General features: G+C 41.6%; 1 protein-coding gene across 4 annotated transcripts in view; it reads left to right on the top strand.

Annotated features, from left to right (window-relative positions):
- Window positions 1-25,904, top strand: part of LOC105195106 (protein dead ringer) — a 133,453-nt gene that overhangs the window by 63,945 nt on the left and 43,604 nt on the right. The window lies entirely within an intron of this gene.

Raw genomic sequence — 25,904 nt, forward strand, 5'->3', positions numbered from 1 at the left:
CTAGCAAGTACGTACGCCTTCCTCAGCTTGTCGCGAATGATCTGCGCTGTAGGCGTTTTAACGACTAACATTTTTAACGAGTCAATTAGTTTTCTCTCTCTTTTCTCTCACATTTTAATTAAACTTACATTTTGTGTAGCCAATAACATGCCAATCTCTCTAAAATCACGTACAACTGTGGAAGGGGAAAGTTTGTTCGCTTAATTTGTACTCTGCCGCTTTTGTGGAACACTAAAAAATTATTAGATTCAAAGTCTTATCGATATACTTGTTCACACGGTCAAATATCAATTCTGTTGCTAAGAAAGCGATTACTCAATTTACCTTTTCATTTTTCGTCCTTTTACTCTTTCGAAGAATATAAAATTTGATCGAAGAATAATAAGAAAATCAAATTTTTGTTTCAACTTAATATTCTTGATTGAAATATTGAATTATTAAGATTCAAAATATATTTTGAATAACATTATTGTTTACGATGAACTAATGAAATATTTTACACAAGTAATTTAAGTTATTTGCAGTACTTATTTTTCCGCGTGACAGAAATTTATTTTAAGTAAATATTTATTTTATGTATGTAAATGATGATGAGTGTATTTTAAATATATCAAGAAAATGTTCCTTGTACAAGATAGTCGTTAGTTAAAAAAAAAAGAAAACTAAAGTCGAGTAATCTTTTCTTAGCACGAAAATAATATTTTTCTGCGTGTCGTCTGATTATCTTTGTTGAATGGTCCACGTGTCGAAATGCATTTTACAAAATAGTCGAGTAATGACTGAAACGATGCGGCGATGTCCGGGAGTAACATCGGCCGCGACAGCCACGACGGACGGCATGGCGCGATCGCACCAAGTCGGACCGAGTGTCGTGGGCGTGAACAACTCGCGCGGTCACCTTTGTGGGACACTGGTTAGTGCCGCGAGGGACGTGTAATTACGGCGAAACTCTCCCCTTGCGAAAGCGCGGGGCGAGACGGTGGGAAGAGAGGCGCTTTAATTAATGCAACGATGGAAGCTAATTATTATTTTTACACGGCCGGGAGATAATTACCGGCTGACCGTCCCCGAACGAACGGCAAGTTCGTTGACGGTGGGTCGTGGCAAGAACGAGAGACGATCGGCCCGACACCGCGAGAAAGGAGGGAAGGAAAGATGGAACATTTTGGAGCCGCTATGGGGTAGCGCTATTCACGAGGATACATAGAAAGAACTGCGCGCGCGCGCGCGCGGATGCAAACTGACCAGAAGGATATAATAAGGACCAAGTTATAGAATTAGCTGGACTCTCTTTCTCGCATCGCAGCCTTGTTAAAGCTTTTTGCGGTGTCTCCGTGTGCACTCCGCTCGCGCGGATGCATTTTTACCATATGGGCCGTATTAAATGGCGCGGCGATCCAGCCAGGTCGGCTCACTCGCCCCGCTTGCTCGCGGTTTTTGGTTTTTGTAAAGAGGGTGTGGTATTGAATTACCATTTAAATTGTTATTCGCGCGCACGAGTCCGCAAAACGCCGATATTATCCTTTCACAGTGACAAACCTGCGTTCTTCGCGATTCGCGTCGCAATTTTAGAAACCAATCTTACGCGATTGATGATTCACCTATGAAATAATGTGGGTCTGAGAAATTTAGAAAATTCTATGATGTTCGCTCGTATTTACAACATTTAAGGTGGTACAAAATTCTAACATAGCAATTCTGAATGAAACAAGATTTTTCAAGTTTGATCAACAATCATATGCTTGCAAACTTTTTACCTATCCTAGAGTTTAAATGTCATACATTTGATTGTATTTTTTGTAAAAAAAAAAAAAATGTGTATATTAAGAGTGGGAAATTGTACCATCTTACCCTACGACTCTTTCGAAAAACTATTAGGAATGATTCCTTCTATTCTACGCGAGGAAAGTGGCTCTTTTGCTCAACCAGGGTATCATCGATTAAAGCGAACGAACGCGGATAAACGAACGGTGCGCGAAAGGAACGAACGGGTAGGGAAACGAGAAACAACGTGTGCGCGGGGGAATGGAAATAGAAGTCTCCACCTACTTGGCGAACGGTGCCCGCATCTCAGGGATCGCATCCATCATTCCGGCGAGGGCGTACAAGCTGCTCTTTAATCTTTCTTCTTCGGAACGATGGTGGTTTCGTCTGTTTTACTCTTCCTTCGCATCTTTTTTCCGAGGTGTCGGTAATCGTTCGCATACCGCGCTCTAGCGTTTCTTACTTTTTTTTTCTTTCGCGAATTTCTTGAAGCTCTCCGCTCCGCTCCCGTTCCGCGACCCGGATCGCGGGCTTGAGCGTCGTTTATGCTTTCATTCAAGAACAAATCGCGCGACACTGCCGCGCGGTTGTCTCTTCCCTCGTCGAGATTTAAAGACGCTTTTAGAAGCAGACTCGGCTAACTCGGGGAAAATAAAAAGTGCCCGACCTCCGGACAGGTTTATAGTCAGTTGGTTATTGTCTTGAAATAGGGTAAGCAGAGGCGGGACCAGGTCCCGACTACTCCGGAGTACTTGGCGTACCATCCGACGTATCGGGGGCCAAGAACTTGTTTTAGTAAAACAACGATCACACCTATCTATCGTACACAAAGTAGTCCACCGCGCTGCGGCGACGGTGATACTCAACACGAACAGCAACGCGTCCATACGAGACCCCCCGTCTTGCCCCTCGCGTTCGCTCGCACGCACCCACACGCTCTCATCCTATCTCGTGCAACAACGTTCGCTGACCGTGCACTCGAGCTACCACGGCAGTATAATACTGTAGGGCTATACTTTGCAGCCATTGTGAAATAACTCGTAAACCTCGCAAATTGCCAGCTATTTCGCTCTTATACACGCGTGCACACCTTTTACGCCGTATTCCGTCTCTGTGTATACTGCGTGTTCGACCGTAGATCGAGAAGGTTGACTGCTCTTCTATGAGCGTACACATTCGCGCGCGTGAACCAAGATACGTGTACGGGACATTCGCGCGACGAAAAATTCTCATCGATGCACAACACTGCGACGGAAATTTCATTTTTCGTTTCTCTTTCAAACGTATGACAATTTCCTTAACAAACGTGTTCAATCGTAAGTGATTGAAAATGAAGTTGTATTACTTTCAATTAGTTTGCGATTCGAGTCTGAAAAATCAGTCACGCGAAAAAACAATTTTATTGCAATATCTAAAAATTTAGTTAGACGCAGATTAGATAATAATTTTATGCTGGCCATCAAATAGCATTGCCATTACAGTAATTGTGTAAGACGCTCGAGCATGATAATATTGTTGCAAAAGTTTTGGCCTTCTAGCAATCAACTTAAATGTTCAATATTTTTTTTAATGATTCAACACAATTATTTTTAAATCTATTTCAGCAATCATTCTTTCTGTGCATAAAACAGTGACGAATCCTCCTCTATTTTTTTCTACCTCAATTAAGTAAAGAAATACAACCCAGCCCAGTTACTGAAATCACCCTGCATAGAGATACAAAATTAGAATATGCCACGACGAGACGACTAACGATGACGATGACGAACGTGCACGCGTACTGGATTGCCCTCGAGTTATCATTGTGATTATGCAAATGCATTATCATTATGCAAATACAACGGGGCACCTAAAACTCAGAATGCAATCTGTCGCTGCCGTGGGACGTGGACGGATGCGGTCCTTTGTAATTTCGACAAACAACGTTGTTTTCGCTTAAGCTCGAATCCCTGCGTTTCTATCTTTGTGAATCGCGTGAGGGGAGAAAGAGGAATTGCACAAAGCTTCTTTTATTGCCTTTTCGAGCCTACGTTGCATCGCGATTCAATTGCTTTTCTAAAGTTGCATACATATCGTTTTATAAACATAAAATTTGTTTTCTACAAAAATTAAACAAGTTTAAAAATTTTAATCATTTACGGTGTGATGCTACTGATAAAGAATAATAATTTGGCGCCATAACTCAGATTTTGAAAAAATAGACCTGTTTGGTTTTTGCAGGAAACCTTCAGTAACTTAAACACAAGCGATTGATTCTCGTAATTTTTCTTGAAATGTCCAAATGCATAGCTGAATAACAAAGTTTCTATATGTTATTTGACGCAGTCAGTAGATAATAACTCTTTTGCAGTTTAACAACAATCACGTTAATGTTTAGTCAAGAACTTTGCATTTCCAACTATGTTAATTCATAAGAAGGCACGACAAGGCGACTCGAAATAATCTGTTCTTTTCTCGCTTCTTTTGGAGCTTATAAAATTGTTGCAATATTTTTTTACATCGCTATTACCGATAACGTACAAAGTATCGCAAGAAAATAGCCTATAATGTGTATTCAGGCTTTTTAAAATATTTATGGAAGTATTGGCATATTTGTATAATATTTTTATATTTTATACACGCGTTATATGTACATTCTTTTGCACAGCTTATGCTACTTTGCATGGCATAATAGAAGCAAACTGATATCACCTCCATACGTAGCATAACATCAACTTTATCAACGTCGATGATTAATTTGCACTTCAAGAAGGAAGGTAATTAAAATTATATCGCAAGTAAATGCGCAATTGTTCGTTTTGTTTATGATAACGTAATGACGATGAAAAAAATTGTTTGCTGCATTACTCGCGCTACCTCATAGCGGACGTTATTTCGGACCATATCTCGCGTTATTGATACGAGATAATTGTATTGTTAAATTATATAATTTTTATACTCGGTTTATTTAGTTTGAAATGGGAAAAGGATAATGATTGTGCCGCATTGCGGGATTTAATTTTCTTTCGAATTATGCCATTTAAGGGAAACATCCGAGTACCCTTCTTTCTTTATCCCAGAAATGAAAGGGGTGTGACAATGGAACCGTTCAAACGATTTTCTCCAAATGAACATACGCATCACTCGTATGCAACGCTCAATAATAATCTCATTGCACCGTGCAGTAATTGCGCTTTCGCATGCGTAACTCGGTTAATTGATCGATAAACCTGGGAATAAGAACGACTAGCTATAGCCAGCATAAAATAAAAAAAAGAGAACTGAAATATTCAATCTTATTTTTTTTTCTCGTTTTCAACTGAATAAAACGGACCGTTAAAATTATATTCACGGACAGAAGCATCAGATTAACGCGCTGTTGCGCGTTCGTATAATTCGCGGCGCACGATATCAAGAGACACGCGGTATTAACGTGATGTACAGCGTAAATCTGTTAACCGGCTCCGCCGCGTCTAAGCTCGCGACACGATTTTAACATTGCGGAGCAAAAAAGAGAGGAATAAAAGAGCGCGGCAGCGACGATAGAGCCAGACTCAGACGGAAGCCAGATGAAAATAGCCGCGTTGCGTTCGAGAACCTTAGCGAGCTAATTTACTTAGTCCGTGCAACACCTGCATCACTTATCCGTAAGCGGCCTGGCGGCGCTAGTTCCTTCTTTTTTTTTCTCAAACGATATATTGACCCGCGGATTCTTCGTGTTTACTCAATAATTGGATGAGGCTGTAAATATGGCTATTAAGCTACCTACGCTTTCCGCGCGCTCGTTATAAGCAACCAATTGCGAACCCGGCCGTTCGTCTTCTTCTCCCTCCGTGGTCAGCGCGCCTGAGATCGCTGCGGATCCGCGCTCGGTCGCTTCGCCTCTGGAATATAGCCTAGTTCGACACGATCATATTTTTCTTCGAGCCGAGTCGAGTCCGAGTCGAGGCAAGTCGGTGCAACACTCGGTAAAACACCGGGAGTAACGCGATTTCGCCTCCGGAGCGAGGCGTAGTGCTGCCGAACCGTTTACAGAGACGCTCCTCGTTTACGCTCCTCTCTTCCAGGAGCGAGACGCAACGCGCCAATTTCTAAAGGATGTCATTACAGCCTTGAAAATTGTATCCAAGAGACGCTACTATCTTTCGAAATATCTTAACGACGCAAAGACACAAGAATTGGCATTACGGGAATTAAATAGAGGAGCCGCGAACTTTGAAAAGCGAGCTCATCTCGCGTACGAAATTTAATGCTTCGAGTAACGTGACGTTTTCTAGATAAACTGACGCAAAAATTAACTCGAAATTAGTAATTTTCCCTTCCACCGGATAATCGTTTTCGTCGATCTTTACAATGCACAGTTAGCAAGTAAAACGGCCGACTATCGTGAGCAACGGCTGTTCGTAATTCTCCGCGTAATTTCGTTACGATTATTATCGCGAGGCACGCTCTAGACAGTGCGACACTTTGACTGCAGCTGGTTAAAGGGTTCGTTACGCCGCATGCTGATTCGCAGAAACGAGATTTTCAACAGGATGTGACATATCGTTGATCAACTTGACAGGGCCTTTCTTCTCAGCGCGGGTATATTGCTGGTGTTTTTTTTTATCATTTCCTGCCTCATTTTCTCGCATTATAAAGTAAACTTATATCGCTACAATGAACTCCCGAGTATAATACATTCGTGATAATACATGGCATTACCATTAAAAGATACGATCGATTTTCCAAGTAGTAATTTAACACAATATTATTTTTAATATATTTCCCCTACATTTACTATGAGAAACCGCGAGCGATCTGTACGCGAAGAGAATTATAATATATTTCTCTTAGAATATATTTTCTTAAAATTGTGATAGTCGTGAGACTCAGATGGACTTTGAAGAATTTTACTAAAAGTATACACAGAGAAATATCAATTCTACTACTAAGAAAAACAATTACTCAATTTATTTTTTTTCTAGTAAATAACTTTAATAAAGAATATTTTCTTGTTTACATTGTACTTATTAAAAATATATTTTCAATAAGCTCTTATCGTAAACTTGTAATAAATTTGCGGATTTATGAACTTATGAAATGTTTGAAATAAGTAATATTTGCTTATTTCAAGTAATTTAAAGTATGTATTTTTCTGTGTGTACCCAGAAGTTTATTTTAAGTAAATACAACTTGTTTTGAGTAAACGGTGAGTGTATTTTAAGATTCTATTATCAAGAAAATAAAATCTTAATAAAATCTTTATAAAAATGATGATTTTTTAAAAGAACGAAAACTAAAAATTGAGTAATTGTTAATGATATTTTTCTGCGTGTACCTGTAATAAAATTGTTTTAAGTCCATATTATCCCATGATTATCACAATTTTGAGAAAAAATTCCAAGAGAGAATTCTCTCAGTGTAACATTTTTCTATTATCGGAATGGATTTTCCGAATCATACGTATAAATAACGATCGCAACAACCGTGTCTTTCTTATCGTGTAGCCCGTAAAGAAGCAATTCCCCGGTATACGCCATAAGAAAACATGTGTGCCACAACATCTTTCGTTTCTTCCGTTTCTTCCGTTCGGCTACAGTGCCGCGCGTGTAAACATAGCGTAGATATACATCGTCGACTTTCCTCGTGCCTTCTTTTTCATCTCGATTCTTCTTTCGACTTCTTTGCCCTTTTCGATACTCTATATATTCTTTTATGTTTTTCATATACGCGAATAGAAAATAAATTAAATGTACTAAATTTAACCGCGTGCTCTCTAACGTTCAATCATCTTTGCGTTACACATGACGATAAGGCGAAGCGAACGAGGCAGAACATTGTGTCAGCGTGGGAGGGATGCGTGTTGGAATTCGGGGATGTCTCCATCGTCCGGACAGACTCGAATCTCGTCGGCGACGGAGAATTATATTTTGACCCCGGTTAGCATACCAAAGATGCATATTACAAGGCTCGCGCTCGCTATTATAATGAATATCTCCACCGACGTCCGACGTATAAGCATATATGTAAAGCACGCGCGTTTTATGGGGTGTCACGCTGTCTCACAGACGCGAGTGCGCGTGTGTACGTCGCGTTAGTATCGCATCGATATACGTGCACAGTGGCCCACGCACACTAACGCACCTGCACATCGCGGTGCTCGCTCTTAGAGAGAGAGATAGAGAGAGAGAGAGAGAGAGAAGGACGAAAGTCAGAGAGATATCATTTGAATTTCAATGAATCATGTGGGTGCAAGTGTCGCTCGTATTCATTCAGTCTACATTCGTACGCGTCTATAGAACTATTCACATATACGTGCGCGCACGCGAGACCGCGTAACGACGAGACGACTCTCGTCGTCTCCCCACACGCGCCCTATCCGTGTAAAATATTGTCTTCTTTTACTCCTCATCGTCTCCACCTCGTTTATCCTCGCGTAGAGAGAGAGGAGACAAATGTCGGGGAATCTTCCTCTTTCCCCTTTCTCTCTCTCTTTCTCTCTCTCTCTCTCTCCTTCCTCCTTTTCTTTATCCAAGCATATTCACGCGCGTGTATTTGTCGGCGAGCAACACAAAAGTGTCCCACAATTGTATCAGTGTCCACAAAAGGAGATTATCTTCGATACAGAGACGGCTTTTCCGCTTCGCACGCATCGGGTATCAAAGCCGCGCGATACAGGACTCGCTACGTGACCCCCTTGCCTCATCCATTCTAATGCCCTCTCGTAGTAGCCGTATCAAATTAGCTACGATTTTTCTTTCCGCCGTTCACAAATGACCATACGCGATCCGTTTCTTCGAGATGTAAGACGCATTTCATCATGTGGTTTCGTTCGACGTGCGGAACGTTATTTTTTTTTTTTTTTTTACTTTGGAATACTTTACGTAAAGTTGGCGACATCGTGGGTGTTCGTTGAATACTACGAGCTTTGCAGCTGGGATAGACGTTTGGTTTAAATAAACCATTGACTTGTTTTTAAGAGTTTTTCATTTATGTGTAATTAAAAATATTAATCCGTATATATAAAATTTACATTTATTATTTCTTGTGACAGATGTTTAATATGTATTTTACAATGATAGTAAAATGAAAAATTGTATGGTTGAGTATATTATTTGTACGAATTTAAATGATCTCTTATCATAGAAGCGTGAGAAAAGAGAGATAGAGAGAGAAGAGTGATTGGCTTTGTGTTTGGCGCTATCTGTCGAAATCTTTCGACGACAAAGACTGGAAGAATACTGACCTGAAAAGGAAGGCGTGCGTCGTCGTCGTCGTCATCGTCGTCGATGCGCAGCGCGGTGTACCGATGCTTCCGCGATTATTTTGCACATAAATACATGTTACGAGGTTTTTTTACTTGTAGAAAAACATTGTAACAGACGGGACGCGTCTTCGTAAAATGGCCCAACGTAACGTGTTGTGCTGCCGGCCAACGAAAGCGCGAGCGACCCTTGTCCTTTTTCGCGCCTATCTCTGCGAAAATTATATATAATGGTGAGAGGCGCGTGCGAAAGTTTGGGCAGCTGCCGAAAAGTGACAGTTGCACCGAGCGCAATAACGGTGTAGCCACGGCATGGGCACTTGCACGCACTTGCCCTCATTGCGCCGAGCCGTCGCGTAACACTCGCGGCCGTACCGTTTGCGTATCGACGACGACGTTACCTGCATGGGCTGTGCATGTGCACGTGCATCTCGATATACCTGTCCCGTTCATTCGTGAACCGTGTTGCGTTCGGCTTTTGTAAGCCACGCGCGCACGGATTACCCAGTGAAATGCATCTGCTACTTTGTAAGTTTATCAATGCGTACGGACGCGCAAACGCGTGGCCGATCTCGTGCACGAACGATGGAAATTATCGAAAAGATTGTCGACCGAGTATCTGTCGCGCGCAGAAACGATGCAACGTTCGATACGGTAAACGGAAAAGTCGATCGAGGGCACGATAACTTCTTAATTACACAGGGACAGTGTCTCAATATTTCCGGTATTGTAACTTTATCGTTGCGCAGTTGTTTCGCGTACGGGAAAGCAGGTGCAAATGTATACGGATGCATTTATGAAAAATATCAGATTACAAAAAAATTCATCATTGTCCGATGTCAAAATTTTTACAGATTATTCGATGGCTTACTTTTTTTACATCAATGTTGAAAATTTTTTTTCTTTCACTCTCAATAACGCTCGACGAAACGCTCGAAACGATAAAATAAACGAAGGAGAGGTGGCGGGTAAGGAGATAAAGAGCGCAGGCACGTGTGGGACGCGTCATTTGCCTAATTGCGCTATTTCAGAGACGCCCGGTCGCGTTATTCGACCGCGCGTGCAACCGCACGGCGATGCACACGTCCGCTGTATGTCTCGCCAATCTGAAAGATTCGAGCGAGAGAGAGAGAGAGAAATCTCCTCGTCCAGACCGCGCAGCTATGTAGCGCGACGCAATGCGATCTCTGACGCTATGATTTAATTATACTGCCAACAGACAGCAACGTACTAGCGAATCGTGTGACGGCGCGCTACGGCAATTAGAGATTACGTCGTAAATTATTTCCCACGTAACACTGAAGTTTCAACCTTGATTTATTATGTATCGGCAAATTTTCTAATCGGGAGCCTGATTAAAATAGATTCAGGTAAATTAAATTAATTAAATTGCATTTAATTATATAAGGATCAATTACATAAATAGATGAATAAGTCATGGAAAGGGAATAATGATAATAATTTAATTTCTCATTTGAGTCATGTTAGTTTAGTCAAAGTTCCCCCCCCCCTCCTTTTTTTTTAAGCCTGTTGTAAGCCTTCCAAAAATCTGGATTAATTCAGGAATATTTTCCAACATCTTTATTATCGAATTAAATATATTATCAAATGGTTTTTGAACTAAAATGTTGAAACTTGTTTTAATAAAAGTTGAGAAATTTTTGGAGAAACTTGAGACTAAAATTTCGCTCGTAGTATAAAAAAGAGACCTAGGTATTATAGTAGAAGGAGAGTTAATAGAAATCAGCAACATTACAAAACGATTGCTTAAAGCAACTCATCTTTCCGTACGGTAGGCGTGTCGCGAATGTCACGGTACATCGAACGATGTAGGAAATTAAGACGCTCCGGGGATACGAGCGACGTGTATATTTAAGGAACGTTTGAAAACGGAGAATGGAAAATGGGAAGCGGACATCGAGAGAGTAGTACACTGATGGAAGGACGACGATAGGGAAAGGAATGGGGGGAAAGGGAGAGGCAAAGACCGGCTTTTGACACGACACGTGTCGGTCGTCTCCCGTGCGAGATCTAAGACTGCGCTAGCTTCCGCTAATCCGAGAATCGGGCCTTTTAATGCGGGGACGAGGTTTCGCGATTATAAATATCAGAGATACCGGGAAGCCGACCCCGGGAGATGTCTAGACTCTAAATGAAACTGCCGACGTTACTGGGGGAGGGTTGCGTATAACGCGTATAACGCGTATAACGCGTATAACGCATCGTACGTCATGAAACGAACCGAGGAACGTGCGCTCATCTTCTCGCTAATTCCAACATCATTTGCGGCCTTAAAACGGAACTTTCACGCTTGCGATCGAGTAAACAATAGAATCTTATTCCGAGTCTTCATTGCATCGTTAACATGACTGTTGAGGTTGTGTGACATCCTGTAGACGTAAAAGTACGTTTTAAATCCTTGTCCTTTCGTAACGAAGAGTTACGAGCGTACGAGCCGACTGCTCGCAGCTGCGAAGGGCATAATTTCGTTTCGGAAACGTTAGAGTCAAACGGGGAAGGCGATAGGAAAGTTGGGGTATTACGCGTAAGATGGATAGAGAAAAAAAGAGACCGACTAATGGCACGCGACTCCCACTCGAGGCGTCGAAACGACTAGTAAAATAGGAGGCCGATGCCGCGTTTGAGATAATTTTAGGAGAAGTCGGTGACGAAGGACTGCTGCGGTCCAGATGCATCCGCGCAACGCGCGCTGTATTGTTGCGCGGCACGGTGTCACTATTTTTAGCAATACGTAATAAAAACGCTTCTTTTAATCTGCTTTTGCCTTATTGAAAGCGCAGCCTATCCTGCCGCAGCCTTTTTTTCCGATCGTCAAAAAGATATGAATTATTATTTAAATTCTCTTACGGATCGTAAGTTTTATATTAACGCTGACGCGCAGATTCTGGGAATTTTATTCATACGTAAGACGCCACGAAACCGACCTTTCTTATGATTGTCGTGAGATGGATAACCTCTGGCTTCATTGTGTTTGCGCATTCTAAAATATGAGCTCTTTGTTGGCAAAGCTTTGATAAAATTCAATACTGCATACAAGCGTACAAGACTGCTTTACTTTTAGAATGCAACCACAAAGCATAATAAAACTGCCGATAACATATCCCTCAAGGTTATAGAATACAGTAGGACCAATTGTGAGTAATGAGGCATTTTGGAGATGTTTCCCATAGTTAACACTGAATTTTCTTCTAAAATGCCCCGCTATCCAATTTGCTCGGTTATAACGTATGTTATAACGTATAGCTTATCTCGGTCTCTGTCTTAATATGACGCTGTCAATGATATATGAATTCTCTTTTCTTAAGAATAATCATGCTGGCAAAGCTTGTTGATTTCGTGAATATCCTGTATATTTTTTTATTTTAATTTTCTGACATAAAATATTAAAAAAAAAAAAAATTAATTAATTCGTTGCAACTATAAGGAAATGTCATTCGAGCGAAGAGGCAATATCGCAGTTGACGTCGCTTTCTCGACTCATCGATAAATAATTAATAAACGCTCGGTACTTGACAATTAATTCACATCGAGTAGCTAGAAAGCTTTCACAGATAAAATAGTCGCTGTTTGCATCGAGTACGATCGTGCTAAACCTTTCTATTCGTGCTAATTTTCTTCTTGTTCGCGCGGTACGCCATTCCCGCATATCTATCTTTGAAAAAGCACGTGCCACACTTTGTACGACTCTTACATCATAAATGGCTTTAAGAGTTGTTTTAAACTCGAACACCGCTCTGCTTTCTCGCGTATACAGGAATGAGGTAGAGTTACGGATGTGAAAATAATTAGACAAAGGAATCGTGCATCTCCCGCTATAGTTTCTCATTCGGCATTCAAGATACTTGTTTCTTACTTGTCCTTGTTCACGTGTCGGAGAGTGTCGTCGGTATCATCCTCTCATCGTATCTCGCGCAAACGCTGACCACTAATAAAACTCACGGTGACGATTGCAGCTTGTGTCGCGAGTTATGCTGCTCCGGTTTGCTTCTTTATACATCGCGCGTGCAGTTGCGTGTAACGTCGCGTGCACTTGAAACAAGCGCGCGATGCGCTGCTCCCTTATCCTCGGAGAACATCTTCTTTTGCCGTATGTTGTGGGATACCGTACAGAAACGCGTTAGTTCGCAATTAGCATTGGGATTGCTCGCATTCTTAGGATGATGCTTTTTCGTCGATAACGATATTTCAAGTATATTACAATATAATAAAATTATAATTATAATTATAATATTCTTGATTGCAATGTACAAAAGAACTGAGACAAAATTGATTATTACAAAAATAATTATACAAAAGAGATTAAGTAGAGTACATGCGTTTGGCGAAGCAGCAGCAACTTGCTGCTACTACACCTACAAGTAATACCAAAATTAATCATGCAGATTGGTAAACGATACATAAGATTAAGAATACATAAAATAATAAAATAATTAAAATACAAATACATAAAATATAAATACCGAAGCACCTCTGTAAGCCTATTTAGCAGAATTTTCCAACAAGTTGGAGAAAGAAATTTGCTTCTAACAATATTTTCCAAAATTGTAAAAAGAAGGGAAAAATAATTTTCTTTTCTAATATTTCTAAAACATTCAAACAATTAATTATACTAAATTTAAAAAGAATCGTTGGTTGAAAATTTTTTGTGATACTCGACTTGCATGAAAAATGCATCAAAGTCTGAAAAGGAGCACGAGTCTTTGTGTTTCAAGGAGAAAGGATGGAAAACTCTCAAGAAAATCGCCGGAAAAGTGGCGAGTGGGGGATGATGCCGTGAGTCGTAAACTGTTAAGTATCAGACGGCGAGTAGAAAACGAAGCTGACGAAAAGGGGAAATGCGGGACCGTGGGACGGAAACGGATGCAGAAGCAATAACTTCCTCGTAGATTTATACGGCCGTCGTGTGGTCGAGCCACAATGAGTACCGTAGATCACTCTTTCTTTACTCTTTAATATTTTCCTGCGCTTTATCACCTACATTCTTTCTACAAATTCTTCGACGTACAAGTGTGTTTGCTCACGGCAAACAATAATAATATAGCCGATAAATAGGAGATTTTGTTCTCTAATTTTTTTATCGTTGGAGAAAAATTTGTATCATTCTATATAGCTCTCTTTATATTTTATAACAAAAGTTGGGAAGAGGGCATAATAGAGAACGCGACGTACAACAAGTATGTCAAGTGTGCTACGCAATGCTTGCCTCGTGCAACAAGATTTTGATTTTGTTTCTTAAATCATTTGTGCTCGTTGGCGTGTTCATCGACTTCTCAATGTAAATTCCTTCCCCTTTTCTTCGTCTTCGAATAGCGCCGCAGGCGAGCGATAATAGCCATAAAAAAGCCTCGAACACGTTTAAACAAGAGAGGAGGTGCATTACGTATTCATCTGCGTGCCTCGCGTCTCGTGAGGGAATCGATCTGGATCTCAATGTTCGTGAGTCCGATGATTAAAATGGTATTAAGATACATTTGTGATATCGAACTTGCAAGTAGATAGTCCGAATTAAGATCCTCCTACGTGGATGCGTATCACGATGGTATTATTATGGCTTCCCCTATCGCTTCCCATCACGCGCGCATTACGTGTCATTAAACTCCGTGTAAGCGTCGACATCAAAAGATAGCATTTGAAGATGACATTGATTTGATTACTCGTACCCTCGAGCTAATCTCTCGAGAAATCTTATAATTTGTATGAAATTTCAATCGCGCGCCCCAACCGGGCGTTGGGCTCTGGGCGCCGGGCGACGCGTACATATCTTATCCCGATCTAATATTCATACCGAATAAAATCTCGGGATTCTCTCGATGGGCGATGACGATATCATATTGTTTCCATAATTTATGTACGCTTGTACGGGAGAAAATATGATTAACGATAAGTCTCGCACGTCACAGGAGAGATCACGAGGCAGCGATGGCGATATGGGTATTACGAGCGAATCATTAAGGTATCTTTAATCGACACTACACGCACACTACACCGTACGCTACGCTATTAACAAGCGAGGAGTGTGACCTCTCCCCCTTTAATCGATCGCTTAATGATCGAAGCCGAGCGATCGAACTATCTCTCGCTGGTAATAATTAATAGGATCGGCGATGAAAAATGATGGAGCCGTTTGCTGCACGCCTGCTCGGACATCGATCCACGCTTTTATTTTCGCGCTTATTGTGTAGAAAGGTAGATTTCCCGCGATCGTATCTCTCTCGACGATTAATGTCGATATAGTAAAAGCTCTTTGCTCGAGCTAGGTTTGCGCGAATGGGGACACGATTCTATCCTTCGAGTCGCCTGGCGACAGAATCTTGGAATAATTAGCTCCAGCAGCGGACGTTTACGAGTATTGCGCGACTCGACTATTCAGGGTACAGTGAGTGGTACACACTCGGCACTCGGCACTCGGCACTCGGCACTCGGCACTCGGCAGCGGCGCTACACGCTACGCGCTACGCGCTACACGCGCGCGCGCGCGCGGGTGGAGAGTGGAGAGCCTTTTAATATTCACGTCGCGGCGATCAAGACAAATTGAAATCCAGTCCTTCGGGCCGCACCATTCACGACTACGCGCCATCTCCAGCCTTTTGTGACGTGATTTAGAGTCTCCCGCATATTATTAGTGAGCCGATAATGGGACGAAGTCCGAGATCGCCGAGGTGAATCTGTAATACGGTTCGTGGCATCCGGACGCCTTTTATCCCGATGCTGCGCGACCGCACGAAGAAAAACCACCTCTCGCCTTCTGCGTCAATTCGTTCCGTTCGCACGTGGAATCCCGAAGAATATCATTCGCGGTTTTCAAGCATTCTCAACGCTACGACCACGACAACGACGACGACGACGACGACGACGACGACGACCTGTTCGAGCGGACGACGTGCTCGCGCGCGTTCGCGATGTCGGAGCCCATGTTTTTCGTTGCGCTTCTCGAGAATGTAAATTGTCGCCTGTAACGTTTCTTCACAAATTACAAATGCGCGGTATCTCTTCTCGAGTCCGGATAAAATAAGTCCGGATAAAATAACTTCCGCGGTAATGCATTTTTTTTTGCCGAGAAAATTATTCTTAATTAAACAGCGCGCGCTGTTGGAAAAGCATGTATGCGAAGACGAAGCATGCGGCAACGATACGCCCGGTAAAACTTGATATCGCGATCTCGTTGTATGCGCCGAGTATAATGGCTCACTGTATGTAGATCGTATTATTTTTTCCAATTATAATTGCGATTATGCAATTTCTATTTTTCTATGATTACACGCGGATCGTCTTCTTATTTCGTTCTCATTAAGGATCAAGCTAAAACAGATTTCATTTTGATGAACGCACTTCATTTTGATTCGCGTTTTACGCGTAATTAAATTATCAACGTCGTTATTTTTATCAGGGCACTACAAGAACCCGTGTAGCAGACATTATATGTATAGTCTTGGCTTCGGAAAACCGTAACTACCCGGCCAACTCGCGAAGGGAAGATCGCTATCCCGAGTACCGTTGAGTTTGATAGAAAAATACATCTACTTAATTAGCTTAATTTAATTTAATTCTATTTACAAATCTGCGAGGTCGTAACGGCCAACGACTCGGACGAGGCTAATGACTGCTATAGGCATTAAAAAACCATTGAAGGAACACATTAAAATAATATTTCTGAGTATAGCACGGTAAAATTTGTATTTGCCATAAATAAATCGTTTTTTAACGCGATGACAGAAGAGAAATTGACAAAAAAAGAAATATTGCTAAATACTATTCGAAAGTAAACTTGTTCAGATTTGTACCAAACATTTGAACATCTGCATGTTCGAAATTGTACTTTCGAACGAAAAGAACTTTTTTGATTTGACATCGCACAATAAGAAGAGAGAATGATTAAACTTTAACTTGAAAATTGTGTATACTTATACATTTGAAATTGTACCACCTTATCGTAATATTATATTATTGTTTGAAAAAAGCAGTTTTTCTTCTTACGCACGCAGCGATTTATGGTATATCATTATCTTCTTATTTTATTTATCTCATTATCTCGTTTCTTTCTTAATTACCTCTATTATACCATATTACCGTAAAACATACCGCCCCTATCGCGGTGCATACCTTACCTTTTGTATTATTCAGCATTAAAAATGTATTATTATCATATCATTAGTTGGCGCGAACATTGCGAAAATATGTATCGGGAATGCGCGCGCGAGCACAAGGCAGTAATTTGAGGGAAAACGAGAACACAGTAGGCAAGACGATTTCGATCGGACCTTCAGGCATGTTTTGGAAATCTATCGTTCCAATCGTCGTACGTGCCTGCGAGGGTATTCTTTTTGCCCTATTCTCATTTTCCGCCGCCAGTCTCGAGATCCGTATCGCAGCAAGACATCGGTCCCGCCGTCTCTTTGTCCCGGTCGCCTCGTTTCTCTCCTTTTTCGCCCGGCCGCCCTTATTTCTGACGTGTTTCCGGGCTCGTACGGCGCCAACACCGTGAAATCGTGCACACGATCGCAAATAAGTTACTTGGAATTTTTGACCGCAAGGTCCACCATAATTAGCTGACGCCTCCCTCGATGAAGGCGCTCCCTCTTCCGTGCGCGCGCGTGTGTTTGCAGATCGAGGTCGCGAACATTTAGCCTGCCATTAACTTGTCTGCCATATCTCGATGGTGTTTGCCGTGACGCGACATCGGGCAATTTTCTCACCAGAACGCCCAAGTTTCTCTCGATCGAAAACTACGCGCGACCCTTCTTCGCTCACTTTAATCGACCTTTCTTCTATTTGGAAAGAGTAATTCTGTAAATGTCGCTGCGCGGCGCGCGGCACCTCCTCGTTAGTGCTACATTATCGGACGCGGGACGACTCGAAACATTAATCTTCACTTTAATTGTCCAGTTTATGCTCAAGTATAACTAAAGGCGTTTGTAGATGTAATTTTGCAATCCATTCGTCTAAAATGTATTAATCACTTAAAGTATTAGCCTTCATTGCATCACTTATCTTTGTCACGCGAAGCATTCTGATGATGAGTTTATCCTCTTTGCGTTTCTCTCTTTCTCTCTCTTCTTTTTTTGCCTTCCCTCCCTCCCTCCGGCTACGATATAATTTCTTTGCAAAGAAAAAATGAAGAATTTTCAAAGTTAGAAAATACTTAGTTGTAAGTATTGCGCGTGCGATTTTAAATATCAATTTCGTCGAGGCACATGGTCCATTTAACGTCTCTCTCGGAAAGAAAATGATGTCGGTTGGCCAGTAAATGACGCAGAAGGACAAATAAAAGTTAAAGAAGAAATAGTTTGTACAAGTGAAAAGGGAGACCGAGTTTTTAGTGCGGTCTCGCGTTACAAGGCGACGTCAAACACCATGTTGTCACTGTAGACCTTTCCGAATATCACGTTATACTTTGTATATCGCTCGCTGAATTAAATTTACACGATTGATCGTCGTTCCTTGACGTTCCCAAGCTGTACAATTTAAATACCGTTACGACGAGTTGATATTGATAAGATAAATTGTGTACATTGAGGCCTTCACGTAATCTACACGCGTAATCTATAGAAAGATAATGTTGATAATAATATCAACCGATTATATAATGCTTTACATAATCTTTTATTTACGTCGCATCTCAACAGATTTTCAAGCTTCGTATCCGCGCTTCGCGCTTGGCACAGACTCCTGATTCGCATCGATGTTACTTTCTATTTTTATAGCGCGCGCCTAAAAGAACAATATTCTTCCTTGCTCTCGCAGTAAAATTATACGCTGCTAATGCAAGAATTGGCCGCTCTTATAGCACGTGATTAATGACCGTTGTACGACACAACGTTTTTCTTTTTCGCGTATCCTCAGGCACAGAAAAATGGAAACGGTGCGGCGAGACAAGGTGGAGAAGGAGGAAAAGGAGACGATAAACGCACACGCCGCGGCCGGTTCGTGACCACCGTGCTCGTACGGGACAAAACAATATTGTCGGACTGTGCACCGCCACGCGCGAGCTCCGACTCTTTAATATTACACCGCGAGCATTGTTTTCAGCACGAATCTTCGGTCTCGCGTACGTGCCCTTTTCGCTTCACCGTGCCGGCGCGCTCGATTCCAGAGAGTCGCGCTATAGTTCTCTATGGCGGTGTACGCCGACCGAACGATCGGTCACCGCCATCGCTGGTGCACCTATTGGGTTATCGCTCATCATCTCCGGTACCACACTTTTTACATAATGTCGCAATGAAAAATATTCGCATATATTTGATCGTATGTGATTACACTGTAATTGTTAATATAATGCAAGGTGCGAGTACGTTCGAGCGCGAGCTGAAGATTGTAACGTTATTTCGTGGAAGCAAAGACGGGAGAAGACAATCTCGGTGGATTCTAAAAAGAGAGAGAAACGCGGCTGGTGGGAGAGCATCGGCGATGCGGCGTAACGCGTTAACATTGTTTGAAAGCAGGCGACTTTGATCTGAGCCCGGTTGGCGTACATCAGTCGAGTTTTATGCTTACCGAGAATTCGCTCCTTTCGCTGACGAGTAAACATTCGGTCTTTGGTGGCGCTCAACGATTTAGTAGGGTCCTCGAGAAGCTCGTCTTACGCCCTGTTCCTGTTTTGATCGAACCGATCTGGTGTTAGGATGGAAACAAACGCGCCGCTACGCGAAATTCGTTTGACGTAGTTGATTTGCGGGGCGCAACTGACACCTAGTTGTGACTTGTTTAAAACATAATTAACTCTGGTCGTCGTTACAACATTTTTCACATATTCACCAATTAGATTTGAAGAGACGAGAGTTGGAGTTTTTGACTCGATGTATTGAGAGAAAAGTATTCGGTATTTGTAATTAAATATTAAAATAATTTTAATTGGAAGATCCATTTTTATTGCTACTCTAATATTAGAAATAATATGGAAGAATACACTGACAAAAAAATGATTGCAATTATAATTTAAATATAATTGACACTGAAAATGATAATAAATTATAGCCATTTTAGTGAACTATATTAAAATTAGTTGTAACAACTTTTTTGTACATGTAAGGCATTGTACAGACATCATCTCTAACATTGTGGCAATAACAATGATAAAAATGGAGCTCCTAATGACAATTATAATGAGAAATGCCAAGTATTATACTTTTTCTCGAATCGAAGAAACTTGCGCGATTTTGGAAATGTTCATCGCAAGGGCTAAACATTTCCGCTCGTCCAGCCATTAAAGGGGGCCGCGTTCTCACGAAGCACGAAGGGATTCGTGTTATGCGCAGCAACGTGATACACGTATAGTATACTCCTGTGCGCGCGCCTCGCGACGGGAGTGTGCACGGGGCGCCCTTAATGACGGGGTACGGCCGGGTATAATGCGCGGGGCGGACTTTGGCGCCTCCCTAATCAATTAATCAGCAAATCTCACTTTTATCTACGCCGTGTAACCACGTCATTTTCTCCTTCTCACTTTATTAGGGGACCGATTAAGGTCTCCCTTCATCCAAGAGGGGGAGATGCGTTGCGGATCGCTGAGCCATCTCGACAAGGGGCTTAATTGCGAGCGATATATAACATCCCCGGAGGGAACGGAAGTGGCTCGTTCGTAAGACGACTCGTGTATCGTATTATCGATTTCACGATTGGCGTATCTATCATCTGTTGGTGGCGATATCTCCTCTTCTTCTTTTCTCGCGCAGCGAAAACAACAAGCGAACAAGCGTTATGTCTAGTTGTAATGAGTAGATTAACGCGATTATCCGCTAACGGCGAATCCGCTTCGACTGTGCACGCTTTGACGCCCACAACATCCGCACAGGTTCGCACAGGTGTAGGTACACTGAAACGTCATTGATACGCGTTGCGTGTCGAAGAGACGTCTAATGATTCGCGAAGGGAACGGTGCTGTTCGTTATCGTTGAATTAACGACTCGTTCGCATTCGTACGACGTCCGTGAGAGGCATGCGGGAAAAAGGATGGATAAACGGGAGCGATGGAAGGGAACCGCGAAACAATAACCCGCTCGAACAAGTTGGAGAGGAGGGAGAGAGGGAGAGAGATCGGTTACGTCGAAAGGGAGGTACGGAGGAACGATGGAAAGAAAGAAGAGAGACAGAGAGATCAGCCTCGTGCTCTGCTCCTCGTCCGTTAATGCGTTGCCACGAAGATCTATGGACTGCCCGTAGTTTATATGCTAATCCGTAAAGAGTGTTAAATACTCGATCATTTATCACGCCATCGCTTCGCCTCCTCGTCCTCCCTTCTCCCCCGTGTTTCTCTTTTCTCTTCATTTCTCTTCTCTTCTCTTCTCTTCTCTTCTCTGCTCGCTCAGAGCTCTTCTCTTCCTTCCCTCCGCGATACCTTGGCGCAACGCGGCGTTTGTACCGCCGAGTAATTATCAGTTTTCACAATTTCGCGTCTCGACGAGGCGAGGTCGCCGGCGCGATTTCAATTGATCGCGCTGACGTATCTTGAATCTCGCCATCTTCCGATCGAGTCCATGATCGCGCATCGCGTGTCTCGAACCGAATCGATTCGAGGATGTTTACGACTCGCGGATTGGCAGCTCCAGCGCGAGATTTACGACTCGCGCCGGATAATCCAATAAGGGAGCCCACGACGAGAGGCGTGGGTACGAGAAAGAGAGTGACGGAAGCCTGCCAGCTCGCCCACGTAAGCATCCCGAGATCCGTGTGCGTGCGTTATCGTCAACGGTGGTAGGTAAGCGCCATCGACCGCTCTCGAGCGTCTCGAGTCAGACCGCCGCGCCGCGCCACGCCACGCCACGCCACGCTGCAATAACGTCATGTCGAAGGTAAGCACGGCGAATGATAAATCACGGCGAGACCGCGCTATCAAAATACGCTCGTCAAGCTAGCCAATAAATCTCTCCCGAACGAGATAAAGAAAAATTGTTGGACGCGTCCGCGACCGACAATTCCAATTTGGCGAAAACGCATCGCGCGAGAGGAGAGCCTTGCGCTCTACATTTAAAAGCTACTTCGCGTACTCGCGTTGTCTCGACGTTTTCATCTCGTCCTGCTGCTCAAGTGCGCGCAGCGCGCACTTGCACTTTCATCCTTGCTCCGGCCCCGGCCGCGGCGAGCGTAACGACGCGACGCGACGCGCGCACGTGCAGACGCCGCAGACCCCCAACTTTTCGTACTCACCTACTTAACCTGCACTTACTTACGCACTCGTTGCGCACTTGAGAGCCTTCTGAGTAAGGCAAGAGCAACGGGACATCTAAAATTAAACGTGCACGCGATCGACGCGCAGCTACCGAGAATCGCTCGACTGTCTCGGCAACCAGCAGCTCCTCTTCCTTTTGTTACGAGGGAAGTTTAAGCCCGATTCGAATTCAAACGCCCCATCGACTCTCTTTCAAAAATCTCTAATTATCATAAACGAGAGTTTTTCTCTTCGTATCGAATATCTCGTATCTCTTGGCCTTTCTGAATTTTAATTAATACTAACAATCAAATTTGCATCTAAAAATTCACGTGGCGCCTTTACTAGATACTTGATTTCGTGGAACATCTGCCTTTCTTCTTTTCTGCAGGGGCTCATTAACTGGAGTTTGAACTTGATTAATTGGGTTTTAGAGGGGCCCGATGCCCCTCTCTTCGACGCTCTTAAAGATTGAGGTGCACCTGAATTTGGGGGCCTCTTTCATCATAGTTTTGATTTTAGTATAATAAAAGAATTTCTCAGGATGACAATCAACGGTAATCAATCTTGTAAGATTTTTCTCTACAAAAGAAAATAATCGAGTAGAGATTCTCCTCCCATTATAAAATATGAGAAGCTCTTATAAAAATTCACATTATGAGAAAATTCGATGTTATAAATTTTTATTCCAAATCTAGCGAAATTCTTTCAAGATTTAAACAAGAAAAAAATCTCATTTGCAACATAAAATATTTGACGAATCCTTTTTTTTATATCCGCTTTCGATAGCTGTCAATGGTCGGGTAACCAAATGATTATTCTGCACTTTTGTTCATTTTGATGTTAAAATGCAGAACGTGTGAATGATGCGGTCGAAAGTCGCGACGCGAGAGCATCCTCACTCGATTCAGAGGTATGTCATTATTGATATACGCGGCCACTATCCATTTATATTTCTTGTAAATATCCGACCTGACATTCGAAGCGACAAAAATTGTCCGTCGACGTTACTCCAATTATGGTATCGTGGCACTACCAGGAACCGGTCGCATTTTTAAAAACTCCGAACCATGCCACCGCGATTCAATACTATCCCAGGCGAGTGTTTATTCGCGTCTCGCCGATCATTCCTTCGTGACACGAAATGCCGTACAATTGCGCACGATCGCACACAGGAGAGAATATAAACGAACGTCTCACGTATCCCTCGATCGTGTTGGTTATAAACGATCTTTCTCGTAGCACGCATACCGATACACGGATAGCTGCACCGACAGACAGACGAAGATCTGTTATTGCACTCGGCGGCGGGTTGGATAATCGCGCTCTGCAGGCGAAGTTCGATTCCCGGAATCGAAATATTCCTTGCATGCAATATTCAAAATAACCCACGGGGATCCGCGAGAACCATTCGCTTTGCCGCGTTCGTGGAAATTTTAAACGAAGAACGATGCCGCAACATCGCTATCGTATTTGCCAACAATTGGATTGCTATTAGCCTCTTGGATGTCGTACACTGTCTGTAGAGTTATCGTACCTGAATAGAATATTTATTTATACTTGGTAATGTTTCAAAATCTTATGTTAGAACTTGAATATTTCTACGCTAGCGTACTAGTGCGGGTCTTCCTAAATATGATTCTCATTTTTTATATTGATTTTGCGTATAATACCTTTACTGGCTTAACAGCGATGCGCTATATCTAACAATAAGCGCCGAATTTCAGACAGTTTCATCTGTCTTTAAACTTGAATCCTTTCTTATTTAAAAACTATTGTAGTCTCGACATTTTGGTATAACGATTTTTTTTTTAATGATCTTGGGAATTTTTAAGCTTTGTTGGATATTCTATTATTATTTCTTAAAATTGAAATACATTACATGGAAGTAAAATTATTACAAAAAATGGTCACCTAGACTTCTTTTAAATCAGACAATGGAAAAAGGTATTTCAAACACTTTGAGTTATTTGTAACAGCAGGAGATGAACTGACCCAAACGAATATTAAATAGGCGTGGACGAGCCAGTGCAGGACCACACTGTGTGCAGAAATTTGTATGGAACAGTTTGTACAAATTCCACACAGAACACAGGGCATGTTGCACGTGTTGCACGTTGCACGTGTTACACGTTGCACATGTTACACGTTGACCGTGTTGCACGTTTTTTTTTAATAGTTACATGTAAAAAGTGAGTCAGGGCAACACAGTGTGCAGAAATTTGTCTGCTGGAACAGTTTGCAAGAATTTCACGCAGAACACACGTGGCACGTGTTGCCAAGCAACTTTAGTCTTTAGCTTTGTGCAAAACATGTGATTAAATTTGATGTAAAGAGTTTTATTTATTTCTATTTTTAATACGAAAATTTATTAATTTAAGTTCAGAATCTAATTCTGATACAAAATTAAATATATGTTTAGACGTTTTGGGCAATTCGGATGTTAAAACAAAACTCTCCATGACTCTGTTTTTTTTCCATGTAATTTATTATTTTCAAGCAGACTTTTTTTCTTTGAAAAATAATTACATGAAAAATTTATTTCAATGTCTGAATTGTCAAACAGCGGATTTACGAACTGCTTCACACAGCACGGCACAGCACGGCACAGCACGGCACAGCACAGCACAGTACAGTATAGATTTTTGTATCTGTAAGAAGAGATTTAGGAACACCTTAAGCACGTCTACCACCTTGACCTTTTAAAGCATAATTCCGGAAATGGTTTTCCATAGGGAAACTATTAATTGTCTGAAAAATATCCCTATTCTCTGTTCTGCCAATACGGTTGCTATTCAAAAGTGTAGAGGACAACGTGGAGGTTCGTAGGTTAGAGATGTTCAGTTGTAGTACCTGCTCTGTTCAATTTAGCTGTGTCAGACCAAACCTGCATTTTGTGCGGAAAAAGTATTAAGAAATATTAGTGAAAATGAGGAATACGGAAGAATTAATTGAAGCTGTTCGACATGAACCAATTCTTTATGATACCAATCATCCGAATTATATGCAATCTAAATTAAAGGATAAAACTTGGGATAATATTGCGAAAAAATTGGGATTAAGAAATGGTACGTACTTTAGTTATTTTTATTAAGTTTAGTTATATTTATTACGTTTTGCGATTTTTTACCTTAAATTGAAGCACAAATCTATTATATTTAAACATTTATTTAATCGAGAATGTATTTCATGATCGATCTTCTGGAAGAGATATAATTCCGCGTTCATAAAAACCACGTGGTTTCTGCGCGAAAAAATTCTCCAAGTACATTTAAAAAAACCAAAGAATTTAATGAACGAATTAATAGTATAGAGTGAAGGCAGGTAATATAAAGTAGTTTATTTAAATAAATAAATTTATACTTTATTTATTGTTATTTATTACTATTTTTAAAGTTTGACACATTTGTTTGTTAATACTAAAGTTTGAATTTAAATTTTGGAAACTTTTATTAATTGTTATAACGTTATAATTAACATGTTTCTTAAGAGGCACGATATAGCTCTGTAAAAATTACTTCTTTATTTTTTCTTAGTCAAAACATTAGTAGAAAAAAATTTCCATCGCTAAATTTTCCCATTGTCCAATATCAACGTGGTGATAAATTTATAGTTTGCATCTAAAGCAGCCATTAAAATTACTACTTTTCTTATAACAATTTTGTGGTTATTTTCTAATGTCAGAACAAATATATGTTAAAGAGAAGAAAAGATTGGAAAAGGAAATAAATTTAGAAAATAACGTTAAATATA

This window comes from Solenopsis invicta, chromosome 5 (assembly GCF_016802725.1).
Source record: "Solenopsis invicta isolate M01_SB chromosome 5, UNIL_Sinv_3.0, whole genome shotgun sequence".
Taxonomy (NCBI): Eukaryota; Metazoa; Arthropoda; class Insecta; order Hymenoptera; family Formicidae; genus Solenopsis; species Solenopsis invicta.